Source organism: Podarcis melisellensis, assembly GCF_964234715.1.
Source record: "Podarcis melisellensis genome assembly, chromosome: 3".
Classification (NCBI taxonomy): domain Eukaryota; kingdom Metazoa; phylum Chordata; class Lepidosauria; order Squamata; family Lacertidae; genus Podarcis; species Podarcis melisellensis.
Window position 1 is genome coordinate 106,101,217 of NC_138530.1, and position 26,168 is coordinate 106,127,384.

Genomic DNA, 26,168 nt, shown 5'->3' on the forward strand with positions numbered 1-26,168 from the left:
GAGAGGTACCAGAGCTAAGCTCTGGTGAGCGCCAGCTGGAAAAAAGCCCTGATTACACCTTAATATCATTCACGGGTACATACCTTTAGTTTCGATTCATTCATTCAGCATTGTACTTGGGGAGCAACTGCTGAAAAGAAAACTATTTAGGTTTCTTTTTAAAATGGCTAAGTATACTGCTTCCCTAATAGCAAGTGTCATTGAAATAAAAGCAAACAAACAAACCAAAGCACCTTGGTTTATATTAATTCAGCCTGGTCACTGTTAGCTAGTATGAATGAACCTTGAGAGTTATGAAAATTTTATCTGAAGTTTCCATTAATTATGTAGCAATCCAGGTGGTGTGCTAGTGGGGACTAAGGCATAAACGAAATGAATGGCATAATGAGGAATTTTCAATGACACAGTAGTCGGCTGTCAAGCAGGTCACTGACCATGACAAAATTGATTTCCCATTGAAGATGAAAGGGAGTGTAAGGCTGAAATCACACATGCGTTTTAAAGCACTTTAATTATCACTTGGGAACCTTAGCCTGCTTCAGTTAATACACATTACCACTATTCAAAAGTTTTGCTTTGCCCCTCTCTAAATGTCACCGCACACACCTCCAACTAGAGTTTGAGAAGACAACACTCCCACTTCCTTATCGTATATGTTGGCCGATACTTCCCTGTGCCCAGAGTCAGATGCAATTCTATAGTACTCCACAGGTATTCTCCTACATCCAGTAATGAGATTCACTTGAAATTGTTTGCAATGCATTTGGGGGCTTTCATCTGGCGGTAGGAATGCTTCCCATTAAGAATTTTCCTATCCAATTTTTATCATTTCCATTAAGGTTCATTTAGCAATGTACAGTTTAATTACAATCAAGACTAGAAGTGCAATCTAACAGAGATCGTAATCTAATAGAGATGGTAACTCCACCTCTAGCAGAGGGAACGATTTCCTCTCTGTTTTCCATACTACACTATAGTATTACTGGATACTGTCAGCACTTACACACAGAAAAATAATAAAATAGGGATCCAATGACATTAAATTACTCCTTACAAAGTTCAAAGCAGGCTGCTGTAACTGCTGATCAGATGCATTTTCAGCGCTGATCAGATGATTGGTGCTGGGATTGAGTTTTCAAAGAGGCTCCTTGTAACCACCAATCTAGAAAATGGAGTATTTTCACCTCTGTGGAGAAAGCATTTAAATAAGCCCCTTTTTTCTTTCAACAGAAAGCTGTGCTCAAAGTGCTGGAGGAAGCCCCTTTAGCTACATATCAGCCAAATTCAGCTGGTTACTGGGGATTCAGCTGTGCAGGGCTTTTCTCAAGCCCTAACACCAGCTAGTTGTCAGTGCCTTCAGAAAGCCCTGCACTCTTCTTTAAAGTCTTGACAATCAGCTGTCCCACACCAGGCGTCATATACGGTACATCAGGTACAGAGCAGGTAGGTTTGACTTCATCAAATTGGCCTGGTGGGCCTAATTATGCCCACAGGCTAAGGGTTCCACACCCATATATTAAACCTTGATAATATCTGATGTTTTCAAAGCTTACTGTGTTTCACCAAATCTGTTTCTGTTCCCGAAGTGCCCTTTTGATGAAATAGTGTCTAAGCATATGATGCTGTAATCAATTGATGTATATTTCATTTGCGGTATTCAAGTTGTTCAGTGGGAACACACGGCTTTGATGCAACACATAATCAGGTTACTTAAAAGCACACCTTTAAAAGTGGAAGCCTCTGAACACATTTGTGAAATGGCATCCAAAAGGGTGGAGTTTGAAACTGGAACTTGCAAGTGGAAGAAAAAGGCCAAACATGAAATACTGAATCTTAAAACAAGCGGGGATATGCTCTAAAATACTTTAAAGTATCTATTCAAAGCAAGTAGTAGATTCAGATTCCTTGGCTCTTTGAATTCAGAAAGGCAACAGATGGAGTAAGTCTAATATTACAAAAACAAGTGTCAGACCTTGGTCATGAAGACATAAGCTACAGGTGACTTACTGTACTTGTGACTTTTAAACATATCTGTACAGTAAGATGTCATCCCCAGCAATAACTTGTTCTAACATGACCTAATGAATGGAGGGTATGTATGGATTTAGCACTGTATATATAAAATGTACTATTTTATTGCATGAGTTCAAATCAGAGTCATTCCGTTTGCAATTGACAATGATAGGTCCATAAATATAGAGATGGCTTAATTAGTTATGAAGTGCTTTAGAGTATAGAAGGCATAATCTTGGCTGCACTGTGAAACCACCCTTTGCCGATTAGTTCCTATGATCACTGTATTTAAAGATAGGCATATTTTTCCACATATCAGACAAGTTGAATATCCTGGTTTTTTACCTTGTTTGAGAGAGTCTGGGCACAAAATCATTGGAATATCTACCATCTACTATCTAATTTGGTGAGGAACTAATTCACCTGTCAGATTCAAATAATATTGCCAAAACAAATATAAAAATGGATGTGTGAGCAATCTTGTACCTGAGAAATGTGCATTAAACCTAAATATGGGTATTTTATTATGTGAGTCATATAATCTAGAAGACTATTCCAAAGCATAGGCTCACTGCATGACTTTACAGAAATATTTGTTAGGGAAATTTGAGTAAAGTTTGCCCTTTGCCAATACTTCAAGATAATTTTTGCTCTTTCCTTTAAAAGTGTTGTGTTATCAGTCCAACACAATATTACGTTAAACAAGAACACCCAGGCAAAATGTTCTAGAATAAGCTCCATATGCTTACCATTCACTACAAATTAACAATTCTACACACTGGAACTGATTACTACATCTGGGGGCTTCTTAATGCCAGCTAAGCAATTAGACTATTTAGTGCTGGCTCTTGACATTCTGTGGAACTAAATGCCTTCCACAGAAAAGAGAAAAATAAATGGTACATAACATCATGGAGCAGAGTCAACCACTGAGATAGTCCTTAGTTACCCTATGTGAAAGTATAGACTGGTCTCTTATTCTGCAGAGAATATCTGGTGTATCACTATCAGCCATATTAAAAGTAAACATTAAGAACATAAACTACATTTGAAGAACATGTTCATGACACTTTTGAGTAAGAGAACTTGTATTACGTTGTGAGCCTGAGTCAATGGTGCCAGTTGCTAAGATTTAATTTTCAACATTAATTACATGTACATCCAACAGACCCTTTTGGTTAGATAAGGGTAGGGTCCAGAAACACAGAAAATTTTGTCTTGCCTGATTGGCTTTCCAGGTTAACAGACAGCCCTTCCAGTCTACATCTAACCCTACCCGAGTCACGGAAGCAATTGATGAAGAGTAAGAGAAAAAGCGATACTTGCAAATAATTTTTAAAAGGTGAGGAGAGATGTAGGTATGCAGTAGGAAGAAGAGATCTAATGTGTGTCAGATGCTCCTTCTCTTGCCTTCCAGGTGTCAAGTGAAATGGACAGTGACTGTTGAACCACAGGGTTACTCCTCATTCACTATTTCCATTCCACATCCTATGCATGTACATGTTTTATTGCAGGACAAAGACCAAGAGGGGAGAATGGTTATCCATCGATAATTATTAGCTCATCCTGTTCATGTTAGTTTAGTTGCAAAAAGTGAGAATTGGCTGTAAGAGGGCATCTGCACCTGTGCTTTCCATTTTTATTAAAGTAGGAGTAGCTAACCTTTTCAGCCTAATGGCCACATTCACCCCTGCCCAGCCCTTCAACTGGTCACATGCCACTGGTGGAGATGGCCATACACATACACCCCATTCACTCACTCACTATCTCACAAAGGCACACATACAACTTGTGGAAGGCATATGGCAGACCGCCTATAGTCATTGAGGTTCCCTACCACAAGTTACGGTTCTAAACCATATAAGAACTCTCCACAAGTACAGCAGACTGGAGGATAAGACAAACGGCAGATTAGCCAGTCAGATAATGTAATGGAAAAGAGCCAAATGAAAAGATCAGGCAAGAGCATATATTTAAGTTGTTCATTAGCCTGACAAACATAGAACAAACTGTCCACCATTTTAGGACACATTTGGACTCTTAAGCAAGTGCCATGGGCACCAAACCCTCTGGTCACATCTCTTCATTTCTTCCAAGCAAGTGCACATGCACACACACACACACACACACACACAAACACACCCCTTTTTTATGAGGGTTCTGCATAAAAGTTTGATCCAGTAGAATTATTCTGAGCCTCCAAAAGGAAGTGTGAAAAGGTGGAGCTTTGTTGGCACCTGGAAAGATCTGAAGGGTGCTACTGTGTCCATGGGAATCACAGTGACCTCTTGCATGTTATTATACATACTGGATCAAGAAAGTGTTGTTCTCCTGATAGGCATTAAACTGCTGTGGGGTCTTTTCATAGCCATAATCTTTACTTGCCAGCATGTTGCTGTTTCTCCTGCTGTATTTATCTGTATTTTCCACTTTGTATTTCAAATCAGGGAAGGAATCTATGCATTTCTGCATTTTTATTATTACCAATTGTTAGATAGTGCTTACTAATCCTATTACAGTTAATACCAAAATAGCAGCATCCTCTTTCCTGAGCAGTCTGCTCAACTGAACAGCTGAATTTTTAACTGCTGTAAAGCTAATCTCCTTCAGTGATTTCAATCATCTTAAAAATAAGACCTCATGATGTTTATTTAGACTACTGTGAAGTATTTCTAACTATGCTTTAAACCCTGCAGAACAACACTGAATAGATAACGATCTAGGGCAATTGTGTCCCATCCTCATTCTCCTCCCAAAGAAAATAATAAAACGACAAATTATCTTATGGATAGGACAAAAGTTAATGGACCCCTTTCATAATGGAAGGAATTGAACAGCAGGGATCTGAACAGGAATGGGAGTTATTTAACTTGATCTGAAGTTAGCGGCCAATGGACGCAATAGTCAATAAAAAGGAAAATACTGGGAAATTCTCTCTTTTAGATTCAAGCTGTGAGGAAAGACTAGAATTTGCAACATTTTTTTTGCCTGGCAACAACCTTTTTATTTTATTTAACTTTATTTAGCATATTTTTCATTCCTATATTAACTATAAATCAGGAAACTTCCTTAAGTATAAAAGTAAATATGAAATTTGACAAAAATAAAGACACACACTCTAAGATCTATTAAAACCAACAGAACAAGTACATATTTAGTGAACAGTAATTTCTCTGAATTGCAGCCACTTAAAGTGGTGAAAGGTATCCCAATGAAATTATGATACGCATGAAATGCAGGTGCAGCCAAAAAAACCCTAAGAACTTTTTTATCTGTTTAAACAAGAATATGAGTCTACACATGAATAAATAGATGTGATTTTGATGTATGCTGACTTGATATCCTTGCTAACCTTTTTCAGTGTCTGCATAACAGTTAGCGAGACTGAAAAAGTATATGTCACACTCTTCATGGGAGCATCTGCAATGTCACTGTTTCAGAGATAATTTCTATAGAGAGGTGTACTCAAAAGTGATTGGCTATATTATCACCTATCAATTTACATGCAATAAACATGTGTGGTGAGGTATACAGACAACAGAAAATACATATGTTAACAAAAAAACCATGTTACCTCTGAACAGCTAAATTAAATACCTTTTATTTATTTAGCATATTTTTTGGATATTGGATTTTTGGATTGAAATTATGAATTCAGTTCTTAAAGATCAGCTCTCAAGGGCAAAAGTAGCTGACATTAATATGAAATTTGAACTCTAATTAATTGCTCATTGCCTATATGTAATTTGCTGATATGTAATTTGCACAATTATACTATGTTTGCAGTTTTCTAATAATAATGTATCAGGGCTGTCACAATAAAAGTTTTATCAGCAAACCTCTTCCAATTTGTGTATCTGTCAGCTATTGTGAGAAAGGATTTTATTTATATAAAAAAAATCCAGAATACTTACATTTTATTAGGGTGCATTTTCTCAGTCTTTAGATGTATGATTAGCGATGATACTATGTACATGATCATCACCATATCATTAATATATTACAATGCAATTTTATTTCTGTTTCACTTCAGTATTATGCTCTCCTTCACTACAAGCAAAGCAACGGTAGCTGAACTACACAGCTTGCTACAAAAAAAGCACAATCAGGATAAAATGTAGTATTAATCTGAAAAGTAGTTACTTGCATCTTCTAGTACCACACCACAATTTAAAAGTATTTTTTTCGTTAACCAGTTACTAATACAGAAGTATGTTGAGTATAATTTTATTACTTAATGCCCCAAAGCAAATCTACCAAATTCTTCTTGAAGAATGATGCACCCCTGAAATATGGCTATCAACAAACATGTCACACATAAATTCAATCTGTTAGTTTTCTTTTTTTAACATTACTGTTTCCAAACTTTTACATTGCAATAGCATACAGTGTTCCCATCTTTCCTGATACAGATGGGGAGTAATTTGTTTAAAGTCGCAGCAACACTCATTGTTTGATGTTGCAGCAACACTCATGACCTAGGTGACTGAAGAATGAAAAGCACACCTTGAAATGTGTACCAGAACAATCAGCAAAGAGATTTCACTTCCAGAAACTGATGGGAGGAAAGCAAGCATGCAGGAGACTCCATTAGGTACAGCTGCAAAATATCCAGAGATGCCAACAGAAGACAAATTCAGGAGTTATCTGAAAGAAATACATTGTTTCCTGCCTACAACACATCAAAGGGAAATTTCATAGCTCTCTTTTTTAGTGATTTCATTATAGGAAGCAAGAGCCCTACCATGTAATCAGCAAGAAGACAAAACTCTCATACTCCAAGAGCCCATGTCAAAATACCTACATTGCAAGGTACAAAAAGGTTGGATAGTTAGACATCTTACAAAAGTTGTGGCGTTTTCAAAAGTGCCAGTTTTACAACTGGTGGAGTATTTATGGGGTGACTGTCCCCCAAAAATCCATCCATTTCCAATAATGTTCAAAGGTACATGGATAAAAAAGTATCTGTTGGGGAACAGTATGTAGGTCTGACTGACTTCGATGGGAGCTTGGTGGTTGAAGCAGGAGAGAGGAATAGAGATTTTCTGTTTGGATTTTCTAGGGGTTTTATGTTATTTTTAAAGATGTTTTCATAACTGAAAAAATATATTAAAATTCCTAAAGTAAAAAATAATTGTTTACTTTGACATTGCTAAGGTGATATACAACTTCTAAACTGATGTTCATAGTTTCAGTTTAATGCAAAGGAGATTGTTATGGTCTGGGCCAAATTAAATGGTCTGATTTGGGATTGGCTTTATCTGAAAGAGTCAGGTTGGATATTTTAAGAAGCAGGAAGGTGATCTGCATAAGTGAGACCAGTTTCAACCATATGCTGGAGGGATCAGAAAAGGTATAAATCGGGCACCCCCAAACTTGGACCTCCAGATGTTTTGGAACTCCCATCATCCCTAGCTAACAGGACCAGTGGTCAGGGATGATGGGAATTGTAGCCCCAAAACATCTGGAGGGCTCAGTTTGGGGGTGCCTGGTATAAATCTAAACAAAGTCAGTCAGCCTGGAGTGTCTAGAATAGGGTTGCCGTATTTAATTTAAAAAAAAAAAAAAACAGAACCGCCCCCTGAATTTTTGAGGGGTTTTTTTTTTTTGTTTTTTTAAGGAACCCCCCTGACATCAGTCGGGAAAATCTGGATGGATGGCAGCCCAAATGTACAATTCGCTATCAGATACCACCTGTTTCATCCGGGTACCTCGTGATGCTATTATTCTCAGAAAGGGGTTTGCAGGAACTGCTACATGCTAAACATATTTAAAGTTCCTCATAACATTGGCAGTTTTAGAAATCCATCAATCTTATAAGATTTCAATATATCCATGCCTTCTGTCTCATATAACGGATATTATAATGGAACTACAAAGGCTACTAGTCAGCTAAAACTAAACACTTTCTTTCTCTCATTTTTGCCAATGATTTTAGTTATTGGCTTTGGGTGGCTCACATGTGACATAGACATATGTGCATTAATCATGCAATGGTGAACAGCAGTGAACACTAAGTTACCAACAATGAAATGATATTCATTTGTGAAATAACTCTCGTTTTCTCCTACAAGGACTCTTTACGATGGCAAGACAAACTGAAAATGGGTCAGATAACAGCACCTCTCACTGCACTGCCTGATTTGCAAGGTTTCATTCATCCCCAAAAGGAACATATCTGTCTTACAAAGATTTAGGGAAGAATGTTGTATGACTGCCCTAAACAACTTATTCCATGTGGGTGATCTATAAAATGAATGAATGAATCTAATCTCAGTTTATTATTAAATAGGTTTATTAAACCAGAATGTTATCACACAAAAGAGGCTCTCACTTCCCCAGAATTTTGGGTAGAACTGTCTATGTAAACTACAAGGAAGAAACCTCTCTTAGAGCCAATTTAGGTAGTCTATCTGCAAGGCACAGGTTCAGTTGCACAAACAACTGCTCAAGTGAAATACCTGATTGTGAGTACAGTGCAATCTCACAAATGAGCTAATGGACAGACTGTCTCAATTACGGTAGATTTCCAGATATTTTCATTGTACTGTGTTCTTATGAGACTATATGAAAAGGCCTAAGGGACCTCCTCAAAACCTAGGGAAAGAACAGTCTACAATTCCACTCTGTCAGATATGTATTCCTGGGATTTCTGACAAAAAAATGTAAGTGTAATTTGCTACACGGTTCATAAGGTTTACCCTTAGGGGAAATTTCAGTTATCTGCTTTGTCCTCGGGCAGGTAATAAAGCTTATCAAAGGACCCCTGGCAGATGTCTGATTTCTTTTTTTGATTTTTTTTTTCTGTGCCACACTGACAAACTTTAGCAGCCATGTCAAGTCACAGGAGGAGAAAAAATGCCCCCAGGTCAAATATTTTATGCAGTCAATTCATTTTTAGCAACAGTCTGTGTCTAGGCAATACACTCGTACCTACCAGCAAAAAGAAAATAAGAAAGAAACATCGAGACACTTAACTGATGGATATAATGAAATTAATTAAGACCTGAAAAGTGAAATACAAAGAATACTGAACAATTCTTTAAAAAATTGTTTCCCAAAATTCTCCTTAATAAAGCATTCAAATTATAAATTACCAAAAGAATGGCTTTCAGAACACAGCTGTTATTATGACTCTGTTCTGGAGATTGCTAAAATATAGAACTGGACTGGGACACCTCTCACAAGAGGTAGTGGTGTCCACCAACTTGGATGGTGTGGTGTTCATACAGAGCCCCCGGTCATTTCACAGACTACTGACCCATGCACCACTAATCCATGCCACCAACCAGGTCGTCCCCAGTAAATCACTTAGTCTCAGTAAGGTTCTTAAGTTAACAAAGAAGAGTGTAGTTTATTCAAAACAAATAAACTTTAACTGCATTCAAAACGTTGTTACTCTTTACCTTCTTAGTCTTATTTTATCGTGTCTCTAATTCTTCTACCTCCCCCCCCCCACAAGAACCTACTGCACTAACTGTCTCTCTATTTCCAACTGTCTGCCAACTGCTTTTCCAACTGCCTTTCCCAACCAACCAACCAACCCACTAAAACCAACCAACAACTACACCCAAACCTCGGGCTAAGCCTTTTTTATAAACAGGTAGGCTCTACCTCTGGCTTTTCAATTGGTCTACCTGTTAACCTTTCTCTCCCCCTGTACAGACATTTTCAAACGAACGGGCAAATGCCACAGATGGCTATAAAAAGGATTAGAAAAATTCATTGAGGATAAGATTATCAGTGGCTCCCACCTATTATGGCTATATTTTACCTCCATGGTCAGAGGAAATATGGGAATCACTATTAAAGAGAGTACTGTTATGCTCATGCCCTGGTCTCATTGTCTTAACAAGCTTATTAAGTATCCAAATAATGATAGGAGTCAAGGTTAAAATGTAGACATATGGGTCATGACCTAGTCAAAACTTATGTTCCACTGATCTCAATCAGAGGATTAAGCATGTTCTTAAATCTCTGGTATTGAAATCAATAGGACTTCAAACTGATTAGCTTTGGTATATTGCTGTGTCCATATTGTTTAATTCTTTGGATATGAAAAGGTTTGGGCTGGGGGGTAAGCATAGCTAGGAGAAAGGTATTCTGCCTCTGCTTTTAACTGGCAGGAAATGGTTACAATACCTCTAGAAAAAACAACTGCCATTAAACCAGGAAAATGTGACAAAAAGCCTTACTGTCAATCTGAAATAAAAATGATCAGCATTTGTAGGTAATGACTGAAGTGCTCTTTAGCAAGATGAAAGTACCAAGTACCTATGCAAATCCAATCCAAGCTCTCTGAGGAATAAAATTCAACTCATCTCACTTATTGTAAGAATGAGGAGCATCACACAATTGCCCCAGAGGTAGTAATAAATGTTTAAAAATATTAGATATAAATAAATACTGTGTAGCCTACCAGAATTAATCTGAGCTTTCTGGTCTTTTGAGTCAAATTTGTTATTACACTTTCATTGCCCCTCATTAGTTCTCACGTACTTTCAAATTGCAACACAATTAGAACCAAAAGGACCACATGGCAGATACAGGCTGGCAAATATCTGACATAACATAGCATTTGATAATGCTGTGAGATATATGACACATTTAAGACAGAGACTTCCCCAACATCACATCTTTCTGCTACATCCTGAACTGTCAAAACTCAGAGCATATCAAAAGCTGCTTCCAGAGGAAGCTTCAGGGCTGCAGGGGCCGAAAGCATTGCATTTGGCGCGCTCTCCGCGGTCCCATAATAAAAGTAATAGTCACCACATCCACAAATAAGGTTAGGTTTGTACCTAAAATATTATTTCCATCTCAATGATGCAACAAATGCATTTGAAGACCAAACCAGCACATATTGATCTCCAAATGGTCAATTTTCAATGCTGTCAATCATACAAGTACAATGCTTAGAATGATTCCAACACTAAAAGCATCAAGTGGCCTTCAGCTGTTAAATGGTTTCCCCCTTTCCATTTGCAGAAGATCATCAGACCCTTATAACTATAGCCAAGACAGAAGCTTAGAAAATGTGACTACTGCTTTCGTATTTATAACATATCTATCAGAGACTTTCTGTTTCCTCCATATCCCACCCCCCATGTTTCACACCCATAGGAGCATAATTCCCCCCACACACACCTCAAAAAAACTGTTATATACACTTTGCAAAGCTTTTAATACCAAAAGCAAGATAAGGGAAAGGAAATGGAGAGGTATATGTTAGAATTTCTCTAAGCGGTGATAGAAATGGCATCACGTGTCAAGTTATTTTGCCTCTCACCAGTTCAGAGCAAGTAAACCACAAAAACCCCTTAAGTATCAGTTGAGATTCTTCTTGAAATAACTTACAATACATCTAAAACAGAAACAACCACTGATGGCAAATTATTCACAAGCCCAACACTCCTACCTACTGCCCCTTCAACTTCTTCCCCAAACTGAATTCTTCCAGTATGAAATGAACCTTCAACAAAGTAGGCATTTTGCATTTATGTTGGGGATTAGTCAGATTATAGTGATACCAACCTATGAGTTATTTTACATAATTACCATACTCAAAAACAACTCCTAGCCTCTGCTAGACAGGATGTATAGTGATTATCTGTATTGTAAAAATTGAAGATGTTTAAATTTATAGCATGTGGTCAGATTCTTGCCTGTTTATTCAGTCGGATGTTCTGTTGATTGAGTTTTATTTCAAAAAAATACTTTTTGTTTCTTGCAACACTTAGGAGAAAAGAGGCCAAACTTACCACCGCCACCTCCGAGAAGACTTGAATTAGCTGTGGAAGAACAAGAGAAGCAAGAATTACATCAGAGCAAGCTTTGCGTGTTTTGTTTTTTTAATATTCTCTAACAATAGAAAAACAAAAATAAAGCCAGTTCACCTTTTCTGTTAACACAAGGACTTTCGGCAAAGTTTAAATTAAACATTACATACAAAACAATATGCAGCTTCTATTTGTATGTAGACAAAAATGAAATAACAGTACAGTCACAGATTTAGTTGTCAAGGCAAGGCCCATGAACCTGTGTGGGGAAGAATGCGTAGAGTGCCATTTCTTGCATAAGTAAAGACCTATCCAGATCTTTCCCACTGTTGCTAGGATCCCCCAGTGCCTGTGCTGAGTCTGGCATTGAAACCTTCAAGTGTAAAGTTAAACCTTGAGTGAACCTCCTGGAAGAATTCTGAGCATTTGACTTTAATGCTCAGGAGGAACAGTTGATTTTGTGGGTGAGCACAAGGCTACTTACCCACCTCTAAATTAAACTCGAGGTAAATTTTCCATATCACCTATTTCTCAGCAGGAGTCCCAGGAGTTCAGAGCGTCACAATTAATCACCAAAAGAAATACTCTATCCATGACACCTGAAGAGACTGATTTATCCGTCCTCCCCTCTAACTCCATTACATTCTTTCTTGATATTTATTGTGAAATTGTAATCTATTTGTTGTAAGTTGCCTAGAGCGATTGGGTATGCGTCAGAAAGGGTAAAAATTATCGTTACATAAATAAACAATCAAGCAAATATAATGTTTGCTGCTGATAAGCCTACAAAAGATTTCTACTTTAAGTAACACATATAAAATCATATCCATGAGCACACAAACAAACCAAAATCCACATTACTATCACAGCAGATGTATTTGTTAAGATATCACTTTCACCTCTGTATAATCAATCAACATTTGTTTAAACATTACAAAAGAAGAAAACTAGAGACCAAAGGAGGAGAGTACTAAATCCCCCCCAAATGTCATCTAAATCCATCATTCTGTCAATGCAATATATCTCCCTCAAGTGTATGGGAGTTTTTGCTTATTTCATCTCAAACTCTAGTCCTTGAAATCAGCTCACAAAACCTCTCACACTGAGACCAAACTGTCAATTTTAAAATGTGACAACAGAGAAGCACACAGGGTGTCCTTGCACATTATCTTGCACTCAAAAGTTTGTACCTATGATTTTGTACATATGAATTTTGTACGTGTGAACATGTACATATATCTCTGTTACATGTTCACTAAGCATTTTACATATATCAAGGACTAAATTTTTTAATTGAAGATTTAATGAACCCAAAATAGTAACTGCTTCCTGCTAACATACTGATAACCTCCAATGCATAACACAAGAAGTAACATGGAATAAAAGCACTCTTCCTTCATGCACTAGCAACAGTTAGTTGTAGGTGAAAAGAGGCTTTTAAATGCTTAAAGGCATGAATTGAACACAGAAGCGTATGCCTGCTCTTGCATCAGAGAGGATCACCACGGAAAAGTAAGAATGTGTTTCAGCTAACTCTTCTTCCCGCCCTCCCACAATCATCTTTTTTGAGGAAAGCACCTGAATCATGATTAAGTGATATCCACATGCACAGATGTAAAAGGTAAATAGGTAAAGGACCCCTGGGCAGTTACGTCCAGTCAAAAGCGACTATGGGGTTGCGGTGCTCATCTCGCTTTGAGGCCGAGAGAGCCAGCGTTTGTCCACAGACAGCTTTCCAGGTCATGTGGCCAGCATGACTAAACCACTTCAGGCGCAACGGGACACCATGGCGGAAACCAGAGCGCATGGAAAAGCCATTTACCTTCCCACCACAATGAGGGGCCGATGGGGCTCGTGAACCTGAGAAGGTAGCTCATCTAGCAAAAGGAAAACTCTGGTCCTAAACCTCCATTGCCTTGAAGGATATCTTCGGGAGAAGTATAGGCTAAGGAGTAAACCCTACACAAATCCAGAGTGAATGGCTGGATGGCGCCTTGTTCACCTCCTTCCAGCAACCCCTGCAGCCGAGTTGGTGCCAACCGTATTGGTCCACTTTCCTTTGGACCACCTCAGCGAAGTGTCTTGTCATCTGGGCAGTCCAGGACCTCCATACACACTGCTGAGGTTTGCACCCTGGGGAGGCCACTTCGGTGTTGCTAACACAGCTGTTTGATTTTACCCGCAGAGGCATACTCCATTGTCTCTCGAGACAGACGGATGCCAACAAAAAAAACACCACTCTGAAACCTTAAAAGTGTAAAATGAGGTATATAAACGTTTTAAATAAAAAATACATACTAAAAATAAATATAACAGGTGGAAACTAGCCTGCTGGTTTGCATTAAGGGGAGGGCATTTAAATCTATGTACAAACCATTAATTAACATGATGTAGCTGTGAAAATGCCTATAGGAGAAAGTTTCAGTAAAGAGACTGACAGCACAGTCCAATCCCAATGAGAAAATCAATTTTATTATTTGGGATAGCAAAGTCAGTAGAGCATGAGACTCAATCTCGGGATTATGGGTTCAAGACCCACAATGGGGAAAATATCCCTCCATTGCAGGGGGTTGGACTAGATGACTCTCATGGTCTCTTCCAACTCTGATTCTATGAATTTCATTCTCCCGAGGGAGGGGGAATTATTGGTGGCTGGAGGTGCAAACTCTTGTGCAAGCTAGCTGGGTATAGGAGGCATTACAAATGGGGGTGTGCACCTGTATACCTAACCCCAATGAAAATCAGGGTTCAGTGTGGGGTATATGTTTGGATGCACACCCAGATTAGCAACCCACTGAAAGTAGTGAGCAGCATCTGCATTTGGGGGCCCATCTGCTTTACAACTGCAGTTCCTAAAAGCAAGGATTTCAGTTTACAGTTATTTTGAGATCATGGGGCAGAAAAAGTAGGAAAATCCACAGAAATAAAGGGATGTTCTGCATATGCCTAGGTAATAAGAGCACAAGGGAAGGAGATCAGGGTTAGTAGCAAGCACCAGGATTTCAGCTGCTGGGAGCCTAAAAAGACTGAAATAGACTCCTGTCAGCTTCACAAAAGCCATTGCCTTAAGCAGAATTCAAGCTACAATTCTTCATATACACATGCGCCTCATGCCAATTCTTCACTTCGCTATTAGCTAATATATGTGAGCTGAATATTTTAATTCTGAATTGCTTCAAACACTGGATTGCTGCTTGATTGTATGACACTGTCTGGAAAGGTGGGAATGAACATCAAACATATAACGAATTTAGAAGTCTCTCACTATGGAAAACTCCATCAGTTAAATGATTTGGTTCAAAGGTTTCCAAATTCCATATTCACAATCACATTTTTTGCATTACATACTTAGATATGTGAAGAATAAAAATCATTATTCTAAAATGTACATAAAAATTTCTCACAATAAAATGCAAGTTGCCAATATTGTGTGGTTTGTTTAGTGTGAAGCACTCTATTTCTACAGCATCTCTAGAGATAACATGTTTGTAACACTGTAAACAATTTAAATGAGCGGCATTGATGACATTCTCTGAAAAACAGACATTTATCCACTTTAAAAATGCTAATTTTTTTCTGGATCATCTATTCAGCAGGCAGTAATGGGTTTGATGAGGAACAAAAAACCCTGTTATGTCATGCAGCTGAGCATCTGTTGCTATAATAAAATATACTTTAACACTCAGTTCACATTTTTGTATTGATCTGAGTGCCACATACTGAAAAGCAAATATTTTGTTTATATTGGTTAACTGCAAAATACACACACAGATAAAACATCTCTCTCTCTCTCTCTCTCTCTCTCTCTCTCTCTCTCTCTCTCTCTCTCTCCCCCCCCCCCTCTCTCTCTCACACACACACACTTTCAACCCTTAAATCTGGAATTAGTTGAGAGAAGGAAGGCATTCTTTAACCAGGGACACTTTTCGTTTCATCAATAAAACATCACAGAAGGTGACAGCTGGTGAGAAGGGTACCAGCAATTTACAATACAGGCAGCTACATTGCCTCTCACATGTTTCAGGAGATGTCTTTACCTGTCAATGCTATTTTGTTTGATCTGCTGTGTGTGATACACACACAAACAAATCGAGAACAAGGTAGCACCGATGAGAGCAAGGAGCTCTTCTGAGTGCTGCATAATGATAGAAGTCAAAATAGTTTACATGAACTTTAACCATATTTCATAAATATAGTTTGATCAAGGTCATTTTCATATACCGTAATTTAACTGCATTCCTTAGCACCTCCACCTTTTTATATTTTTTTGTTTTCACCATCTCTCTCTCTCTCTCTCTCTCTCTCTCTCTCTCTCTCTCTCTCTCTCTTTCTCCCCACACACCCACACATAGGAGAAAATAGAGTCAGTCAGTCCTGCCAATAACTTGAATGAGGTCTCCTTGGAGGAGAGCAGGGGGGGCACAGAAGTACCCATCAGATCTACACACTGCCAGTGGCCTTGAAGAACCATGGGATCCAGACATCCCTGTCCCATGACCAGAGGTCTCCACAACAGCTTTCCGGCTATCTCTCAAATCCCAAGTCCCACCTCCCCCAGGGCCAGAAGAGCAGAGAAGATGTCAAGCCAGACATTAGATTCAGGGCAGCTGCTAATGTACCTGGCTCACTGCACATGAGACAACTTGGGAAGAGGGAGAGGCACATGGAAGCACCTGTCTGAATCAAGGTCTGGCTGGGAGGGGGAGTGCATTTGCCAAGTCACATGACATGATGTGCAAATAAGGGTGAACCAAATTATCTTTCATGGTGGCAATTAAACCAGGCTGAAAAACACCCTGTGCGTGCACATGTGTTGTTGTTTTTTAATACTCTATAAAAGTAATGTTCCTTACCAATCTTCACACACCTTTGCAAATACCCTAAAAGCATTTACTATATATACATCACTTTCCAAACATGGAATATTGGAATGCCCATCTGTACATTCATTATGAATAAAATGTGTTGAGCAGAAAGCTGGGCTTGAGAATTAAAAGGAAATCATCAATCATAGACACTGACTAAGCAGTGAACACTGATTAACCATGTACCTGATGCATAACCCTCCTAAATTATGCTGTACACAGACAATACCTCATGCTGACTCTCTGATGAGACTAGGTAACACTGTCAGCAATTCTATGTGAACTCTCTCTTTTCTTCAGGATGTGTCCCATTGTTCACAACTATTGCATGGCTCTATTCATTCCCATATTATGACTTTGCATGTAAATATTTCTATGGCTTGTTCCACAAAAGCAAGATTACTGACATTTCCTCAGCAGGGACATTGCTTGGGTACATAATAATCTGCATTTTATTATATTTCCAAACACTATCAGAAATGTTGAGTTTATATAGTGCTCTTGCATGCTCAAAGTCCTTTGCACAGAATACCTTGTTGCAATCGTTTTAACAACTCTGCAAGATAGGGTCAGTATTATCAGCTGCAGATTATAGTTGGGGAGGGGGAGCGTGAGGCCAAGGAAACAGTGGCTTGCTTAAGGTTACCTAGTGAGTGCAAGGCTCATGAGATGAGATTCAAACTAAGCTGTTCTTGATTCACATCTTGATTCTTAGCAAAGATATTCATAATAGCAAGATATATGCCATCATGTACTATTTTCCATTACATATAAATGGTACATCCAACGAAGTCAAATGCTTTGAACCAGATGTTTGGTGGATAAACAAGTCCAATATTCATTTATTCACTTATAACGGAGAGTTACCATAATCTTCTTTACATTCCTGCAGATAAAACAATGGCAGATACTTGGGACATGGCCAGGGTTGGCCCAATATATTTTGCTGCAGTACCAGATGGTGCCCGCCAGATTCTTAATACAAAAGCCAACCAGACTGATTGCTGAACGTTACTTCAATGCTTGTAGGGGAAGCAGGCTCATTTGGGAGTTTTGTCCTCCAACACTCTGCTACTATCTCATACCTCACAGCAGTGCGCTCTCTCTCTCTCTCTCTCTCTCTCTCTCTCTCTCTCTCTCTCTGCCTAATGATAGGACCAGTCCTGGGCAGTACTGCTAAAAGCCAACAGCTCCCATACCTTGCATTTAGCAATGCATAAATATTTGAAACAATGTCATTAAGAAAATGCAGATGCAGCCATGGCGACATTTATGGAAAGGGTTTATAAAAATGACAGACAGAAAACTCATCAGAAGTGACAGGTATAGAAACAATATACAGAGACAATTAGTCATCAGCTTTGGCAGAACCTAACACTTGGCTAGACAGACTTCCAACTAGAACATGTCAATTTTAAAGTCTTTGGCTGACACGGCAATCCAATTTCTTGGAAGTAATTATGAGGAAGTTCAATGTGTAACATGCAATAACCAAGCCCAAACACATGAGTAATAGTTTGGGTTAAGAATACGCTGACCAGCATAGGATGGAAAAAATCAATAGCAGCTACTGTTGAGACGTGTCCCCCAGTGAACTAAAACACATGAGTGAAGGCTTAATACAAAACAAAGCCCCTGGAGAAAACATGACGCCTCCAGAGCTCTTCATGACTCATTCGGAATGGTGATTACCTATTTTGGCCAGGCTATTTATACATATAAAGAACATAGCTGAAAGACAAACATCATTGTTCCAATCTTCAAGAAAAGGAGACAGATCTCTACCACAATATTACCACCCATCAGCCTGCTAGATATCCCTTCAAAGTTATACTCTCAGCATTTCCAAATAAAGTTAACTGACTGGCTACATACAAATAACAGTCTGCACGGAGAACAAGCAACATTTAGAGAAGGATTCAGCACCATCAACCGATGCTTCCTGCTAAATCATATCATCAGAAAGTATACTAGAATTAAAAAGTGTAAGTTGTTTGTTTGTTTGCCTTTGACTCCATTAATCATAGCAGATAGTGGGAGAAACTCCTAAACACCAATATAGAACACAGACTCCTCCTGTTGATCCGAGAGCTGTACAGCGATTACGGACATGATAATTCACAAAAGGTGGGAAAGCCACCTTCAGCCCGTGCTAAAATATCTGGTAGTAAAGGGATCTCTCAAATGCTTTATGTTGTTAAGGATGAGAGTGCTATTAAAGGGTTAGAAATGGTCCAAAACTAATTTCTCAAAAGACTGTTTTCCCTACCCAAGGGAACAGCAGCTGCACTCTTACACATGGAAGCTCGATTGCCAACGTTAACTGCAGGAGTTGACTGTACCAGATTTAATTACCTGAAAAGATGGCCCTCCATGTCATGTGAGTGCTTGCCAGCCCTGTGTTGTGCAGAATTGGAGAACAGCTGATGGTGGAAATCTAACATCCAATGTTACTTGAACTCTTATTTTTTCCACAAGCTAGAGGAGATTATATCCACAGGTAAAAAAATAAAGGACCCCTGACAGTTAAGTCCAGTCAAGAACGACTCTGGGGTTGTGGCGCTCATCTCGCTTTACTGGCCAGGGGAGCCGTTTGTCCGCAGACAGTTTTCTGGGTCATGTGGCCAGCATGCGCACGAAAATGCTGTTTACCTTCAAGCCAGAGCGGTACCTATTTATCTACTTGCACTTCGATGTGCTTTTGAACTGCTAGGTTGGCAGGAGCAGGGACTGAGAAATGGGAGCTCACCCCGTCGGAGGGATTCAAACCGCCGACCTTCTGATCGGCAAGCCCTAGGCTCAGTGGTTTAGATCACAGCGCCACCCGCGCCCACAGACAAGTGCCAATTAAGCGATTGGTGTCACTAGACAGAATTACTACATGATCTGCAAGTATCAAATCCTCCAAAAACTCTTCCTGGTTCCTCCTTCTAAAAACAATCCATTTTAGAGCCAGTTATGTCGAATCTTTGGCCAGCTTTTACTGAGCTGCATTTTCAAGCTATGTCCTCTACCATCCTAGATAGACAATATAACAGGGTACCATACAAAGACAAACTCTGTATATATGGGCAACTGCAAGTGAAAGACATCATGCACTAAAAAAATTCCTTCCAGTAGCACCTTAAAGACCAACTAAGTTAGTTCTTGGTATTCACATCATGCACTATTAACTATATTGCCCACTATACACTGGATCCAGGAGGCGAATTCTCACCCTACCATCCATACAGGAAAGATGTCTCTCCCAGCAGAGAAGGTCCTATGACTTCTTAGCAATGCAAATGCTTCAGTGACTCATAAAGTCAACCTTTTTGTTTTTGCGGCCAAAAAGATCAGAAAGAAGACCCTGGACAATATAGCAGTGAACTGTAAGGGAGACTCAGAGATCTAAATAGAGACTATTATTTGTGGCGTGGCATCCCTTTTGCTTGCATTTATTTTTGATTCATTGATTCAGATTTGTCATGGTCAATGGCTAGCACAATAAAGTTATTTGGAACCTTGGCATTAACAAATAATACTGAGATCCATTTCTAAGAACTGAAAAAAGGATCCATAGTGGGGGGTTTTCTAAGTCAGGGCGGTCCAACATGCAGCCTCAGCAACATTTGTTCCCCACCATGACGTGACACGGCATTGTGTGACCTTGGGATTCCATGTTGAAGTACCCTAGCAGACCACTTGGTATGAAAAGTTGGACTACCCTGATCTAAGTAGTAAAAAGTATGTCCTTTCAGATAAAAGATCTCATTCTAGCTAAATTAGAACAGTGAACATTCTCTGATCCAGTAAAGGTAAATGATGATAAAATTATAAAAAGAGAAACTGGCATAACTAATCAAAGGAAATATATAAGGAACCATACAGCAAAGTGCAATGTTCCCCACAGAGCAAGTCTATAGAAGGAAAAACTTTTTTATGGCAAACATATCCAGTGTAGAAATAAGCAATAGTTATCTTACAAAACAGTAACAACAAAAAATAAACACAGACGATAACATATATGCAATAGACCAATTTATCAGGTACTTTTGGCATGAATGGGATCTCTCCAAGAACAAGGACAACTCCTATCAATTTCAGTGAAGCTTGCACCCACAGGATGGGACCAGTAATGACTTCATATTCTCAGGGTTTTTCTTACAGCTTCTTAATCACAAAAGAGGACTTAAATCAATCAATCAATCAATCAATCATGTTTATGTTTAATGGAAAATAAATGAGTATAATGTCTTCCAGACAAAGGCACAAAGAGGGCAGAGGGGGAAAACAAGGGCAAAATATCAAATTTGCTCAACGATGCTGATGTAAATATAAAAAGACATGAATAAAAAGTTAACACCAGAATTTCTTATAACCTCTTTTAAAAAATCATAAATGACTAAAAATTGCATTTACACATATATCAGAAGACATTTAGAACAGAAATACCTTTAAAAGTAACATATATGCAACTGAGAAATTATAGAGGGGCCAATATACTATAGTGAAACTGTCTTCTCATTATCATTTTACAGCAGTTGATCTTCGGCTTGAAAAGTTAAAGCCAACATGTCATATTTTCACCTGAGCTTATAGTAATCTATTTTCTAGCATGATTATATTTGATAGTGTTTGTTATATAAAATGAAACTAATAAGCACAAAATGAATATACAACAAACAAACAAACAAACAAACCCAGTTGTGTCCCACTTAATGTTCAATAAATTCTAAATAATTTTGAAACTTTAGATACCGTGGAAACAGTGACATGAAGGTGAACATTAGTTCTACATTCTTTCTTCAAGATTCATGAAAAAAAAGACTCAAAAGATTATTTCAAAAGCTTTGAAGATAAAAGAAACGACAAGCAATCAAATAGATGAAAGTGTACAGATTCTTCGGGAAAGAGAAGAAGCAGGCTGCAATAGTCAAGGTAGAAGCGCTTTCTGATGGTGTGGGACAAAGCCTTTATTTGCCGGGTTGTTTTTCATCTATCAAATTGTAGGTGATTTGTTCACAAGACATCTCACTAAGTTTGTTCCTGAAGCTTATTATTGAGAAGCTTGGTTCAGCAGGAACTCTATACACATACCAAGACCACATGTGCAATTTGGCTTGGCTCTGAGCGACAGGAAAGGCACCAGGGTGAACCAGGGGATGTCTCTAGCGTGCAAACCAGCACTGATTGCAGTATGTGCCAACCACAGGCAGATTACTATGGCGAACCAAGGACAGCTTTTTCACCTGTGTCATTTGTTATGTTATGGCAACTTGTGTCAAGTCTGAAAATCGCTTTTTGCATTCAGTCTGAGATCCCCTGCTAGTTTCCCTATAACAGGGTGCATGCCCACAATCTGCTCTATTTTGGTGAGCAGAACAGAAAACACTGTTCTCTGCTGTTTGTCAGATGCTTTGCAGAAGGGCTGCAGTAGGTTGCCTCTGTCTCTATCTCCCCCAGTACAAACTTCACCTAGATCCCTTCTTTGTCTTCTCTTTTCCCTGTTCACCTTGCCGCTGAACCATGTATGCTGTTTCTTCAGGTTTAGTTAGGATTCCTTGCAGAAAGGCATATATCTGCCAACGTCTTCTTAAAGAAACAACTCTCTCACACGTTTTGAACCAAACTGTGGGTTTGGGAAATTCAGAGTTTGGGAATTCACACAGCCATTGTTTATCTGACCACTAATTATGGGCCTTCTATTTTGACAGGTGGAAGGATTATTAGAAACAATAAAAACCCTGTCAAAGCTTTCAATCCAAGCTGTGGCCCCCTACCTACAGTTACAGTGGAGACTGCAATTTAGTGTTTTTCTTTCACTAGTAGGACAGGTAACCATAGTGTTTCAACACTCTCATTCCTCTCCAGCATCTGCAATTCCTTATCTCTCTGCCACTTCTGACTCTTGAAAGACAGGGAAAGTACATTTGAACTTTCCTCTTCTTGGACCTTTCTGTCCCTCTAGTGCTACACTGTGTTCTTAAGACTCTGTCTCCTATTTTCATATAAGGCAACTCTCAGTCTCTAGCTTCTTCTCTATCTCCACAACAGTAACTAAGCATATGGTCCAGGCAATTTATGGTGTGACCCATGTAATGTACTGTATATATTTTTGCCTCTGTATATACCTGTGGCGTTATTTTTACTTTTAAACCATTTTAATCCATTTTAATGTTACAAATCAACATTACAACTGCAACCCTAATGCAGTCATTGTAGTTCCCCAGAGCAACCACACTGACATTGGTTTTTTATTGATGAGTGCTAAATTCTCTAAAATAAGAAAGGCATTCATAGCCAGTGCAATTCTGTATGTACAGAAACAGTATATTGCAAATAAATGGTCAAGCAATAATGTATTAATCCAAGGTTTCTCAAATGCAACCAGTGTGTCTGCATGCAGCAAACAAGGGCTGGTTTGTTTCACATATTTGTATGGGTCCAGGATACAACATATCAGGAATCAAAGGTGTTGTAGACCTGTAAACATCAGCTAAATGCTGACCATTAAAATTTATCTAGTGGGATAGTTGCTGACTTATGGAAGAGATTGGTTACACATTTGGAAATAACAAATTGGACAGTCAGTAAAATATTCATTATTTTAGTCAGTCATGCACTCTTCCAGGATATTTCTTATCATTTGTTGTTGTTGTTGTTCTTCTTTCCCACTCAGAATTCCATGGTTACTTAACACATCCTGCCCTAAATGGTCTGTTTGGGGGTTTTCTCCTCCTGTAGGGTTCACCCCTCTCCCCAGGTGTTCTTGCACCTCAAATTTGTAAACAAGCTTGTACCTTAAAACTTGTACCTTAAACTTGTAAACTTGTAAACTTGTAAACAAGCTTGCTCCATCCTCCATGTGACAGTTCTTTAGATATTGGAAGATGGATATCATATCTCTCTCTTTTTTAACCAATTAATTTTTATTGATTTTCCAAATTTTTAACAATGGCTGTCATATCTCCTCTTAGTTTTCACTTTACCAGGCTAAACAAACCACATTTTTCGCTCCATAAGATGCACTTTTTTCCTCAGCGCTCCCTTTAAATAATATTTTTTTTCTTGAATTCCCCCCTCTAAAAAACTAGGTGTGCCTTATGATCAGGTGTGCCTTATGGAGCGAAAAATACGGTAATCAATTCCCTCAAATAATAATAGAACAGCATTAGCTTTTTTGCTGCTGCATCACACTGTTGACTCATATTAAGCTAGTGCTCTACCAACCTAATGGTGTAACGTTGGGAAATGTCAATCACTTGTGCTACCTGGGCAGTTATCTTTCCACAACATGAGAGGCTGGGGGCCACTGATGTTTATTTTGCCACATATGTACATAGTGGGAAGCCAATCTCCAAAACAGACACATAAACTTAAGATACTTACATGGATTATATCCAAAGTAGTGTTAAGTAACTTCCTGCTCTAGTGGAATGATTTCTGCTTGTGCAATGGGACTCCCCTTCCCTGTATGCCCCCTAAATCTGTTCTCCAAGCCTACAGAGCATGGGGCAAATGTAGAGAGGTAAATTCCATTGCTCAAGGAGAAGATGCGCTGCTCACACAATTATTTAGCTGGATACTGATGCATGCTTTTTAAAAAAACAACGTTCATCTCATATGGAAGTGCACTGAATGGAATATTTCCCCAACCAAATGCTGAAATATGCATCCACCAGACATCTGAGTATCAACAAAGCTTTGCCATTGTTTAGATAGGTGCCAATTTAATTGGCTAAGGAGCTTTCATCAAGTTGAATGCATTTATTGATTTTGATCTGCTTTTCAACATTATCTTTATTGTTTTAATGGCTTGCAACTATCTGGTACAAACGCGAAAACAATGCATGTGAACATAGTGCTCTGACTTAATAAATTACTTGACAAAATTATTAGAATGAACAATGGACAGCATAAAATTGAAACGCATAATACAGTTTACTCTTGGGACATATTTTGCCAAACTAGGAACAAAAGCCTTCTCAATATTGGCAAATGCAGAGTTTCAAAAGCGTACTTAAATAAAAGCTGCTCTAATAGCAGGGATATAATAAGTTACTAAACAAAGGACATATTTAGAAAATGTGCACACTGAATGAGTAACAGCAGAAAACTGTACATATTTAATTGGTATTTTGCCCATATTATCAAGATTCAACACAGTTTATTTCTCTAAGCTTGAGCTCTGCAAATTATAATTAAAAAGACATAATAAATCCTCCACCTCAAACTACTGTCAATCTCAAAAGTAGATTGCAAAACCTTCTTTTGTTTCAAAGATGTAAAGCTGTATTATTTGTATCTCCTAATTACTGTAGATTATGTTAACTCTTAAATTTTCAGTGCTCTCAAATTAAATACTCTAGACAAAATAAATGAAATACCCATGCCATGCTTTATTTATCTTCCTTTCTGCTTACAATATTGCAGTTGTTTTTTTAATTAAACAAAAAACAGCAATCGCAGGAACAGGAAGACGAAAAATAATTACACATCATTTGATTATATAATGTAGCTAGTGCGGAATACCACAACAAGGCTTCCGGTGGCTGTCTCTGTCCAGACACTTTTATACACTAGCTTTAAAACATCTGCACTAATTGCCACTTTGCTACCAAGCCCAATTTAGGACATTAATGCTGATATATTAAGCCCTAAATCTCTAAAGGAGTGCCTCCTCCCACATTGACTTGTCCTGAGACCCTGCTGGTAGTGCAGCCACTATCTGTGGTATAAAGGACAGTGGTGCACAAGGGCCTTATTTCTGCTGTTCCCAGATTATGGAATGACCTTCCCTCTGAGACGCATTCTGCACCATCACTACAGTGGTACCTCAGGTTAAGTACTTAATTTGTTCCGGAGGTCCGTACTTAACCTGAAACTGTTCTTAACCTGAAGCACCCCTTTAGCTAATGGGGCCTCTTGCTGCTGCCGCGCCGCCGGAGCACGATTTCTGTTCTCATCCTGAAGCAAAGTTCTTAACCTGAAGCACTATTTCTGGGTTAGCAGAGTCTGTAACCTGAAGCGTATGTAACCTGAAGCGTATGTAACCCGAGGTACCACTGTATATACTTTGCAATGATTGGTCAAGATGCATCTCTTTACCCAGGACTTTGGTTAAATGAGTATCTTCCCTCCTCCTGTATTGCTTTGATCTTGTGCTTTCACAAGGATGATTTCACCTTTTCCCAGACCAAAAAGGTCTGACTTTAATAAGAGCCACTTCAGTTTATGAAGTTGGGTTGTTTCCCTAAACCATAGTTAAGATGAAACAGTTTAGAGTTTGTAATAAGCTGTGGTTAACTGAAAGTAGAAGGAAACACTTATCATTTGCTCCTCATGGCTGCACTGAGTGGGTAGGTGAGAGTAACACTGAAGCATTGTTTTAACATACAGGCCTCTGTCTTTGTGATCTGTCTCTTCAGAGGCTGTGTTTACTCATCAGAATTAACACATTCAATGTTTACCCAACTACAGCTACCTATGTCTGTGATCCAAAGAACAAGTGCACATGTATGAGAGCCAG

General features: G+C 38.7%; 1 protein-coding gene and 1 long non-coding RNA gene across 8 annotated transcripts in view; one reads left to right on the forward strand and one right to left on the reverse strand.

Moving 5' to 3' along the window:
* MACROD2 (mono-ADP ribosylhydrolase 2) overlaps window positions 1-26,168 on the reverse strand; it is a 987,478-nt gene that overhangs the window by 838,494 nt on the left and 122,816 nt on the right. The window lies entirely within an intron of this gene.
* LOC309367363 lies at window positions 9,480-11,969 on the forward strand. Its single transcript, XR_014167090.1, has 2 exons — window positions 9,480-10,379; window positions 11,754-11,969. It is a non-coding gene; the product is annotated as an uncharacterized lncRNA (long non-coding RNA).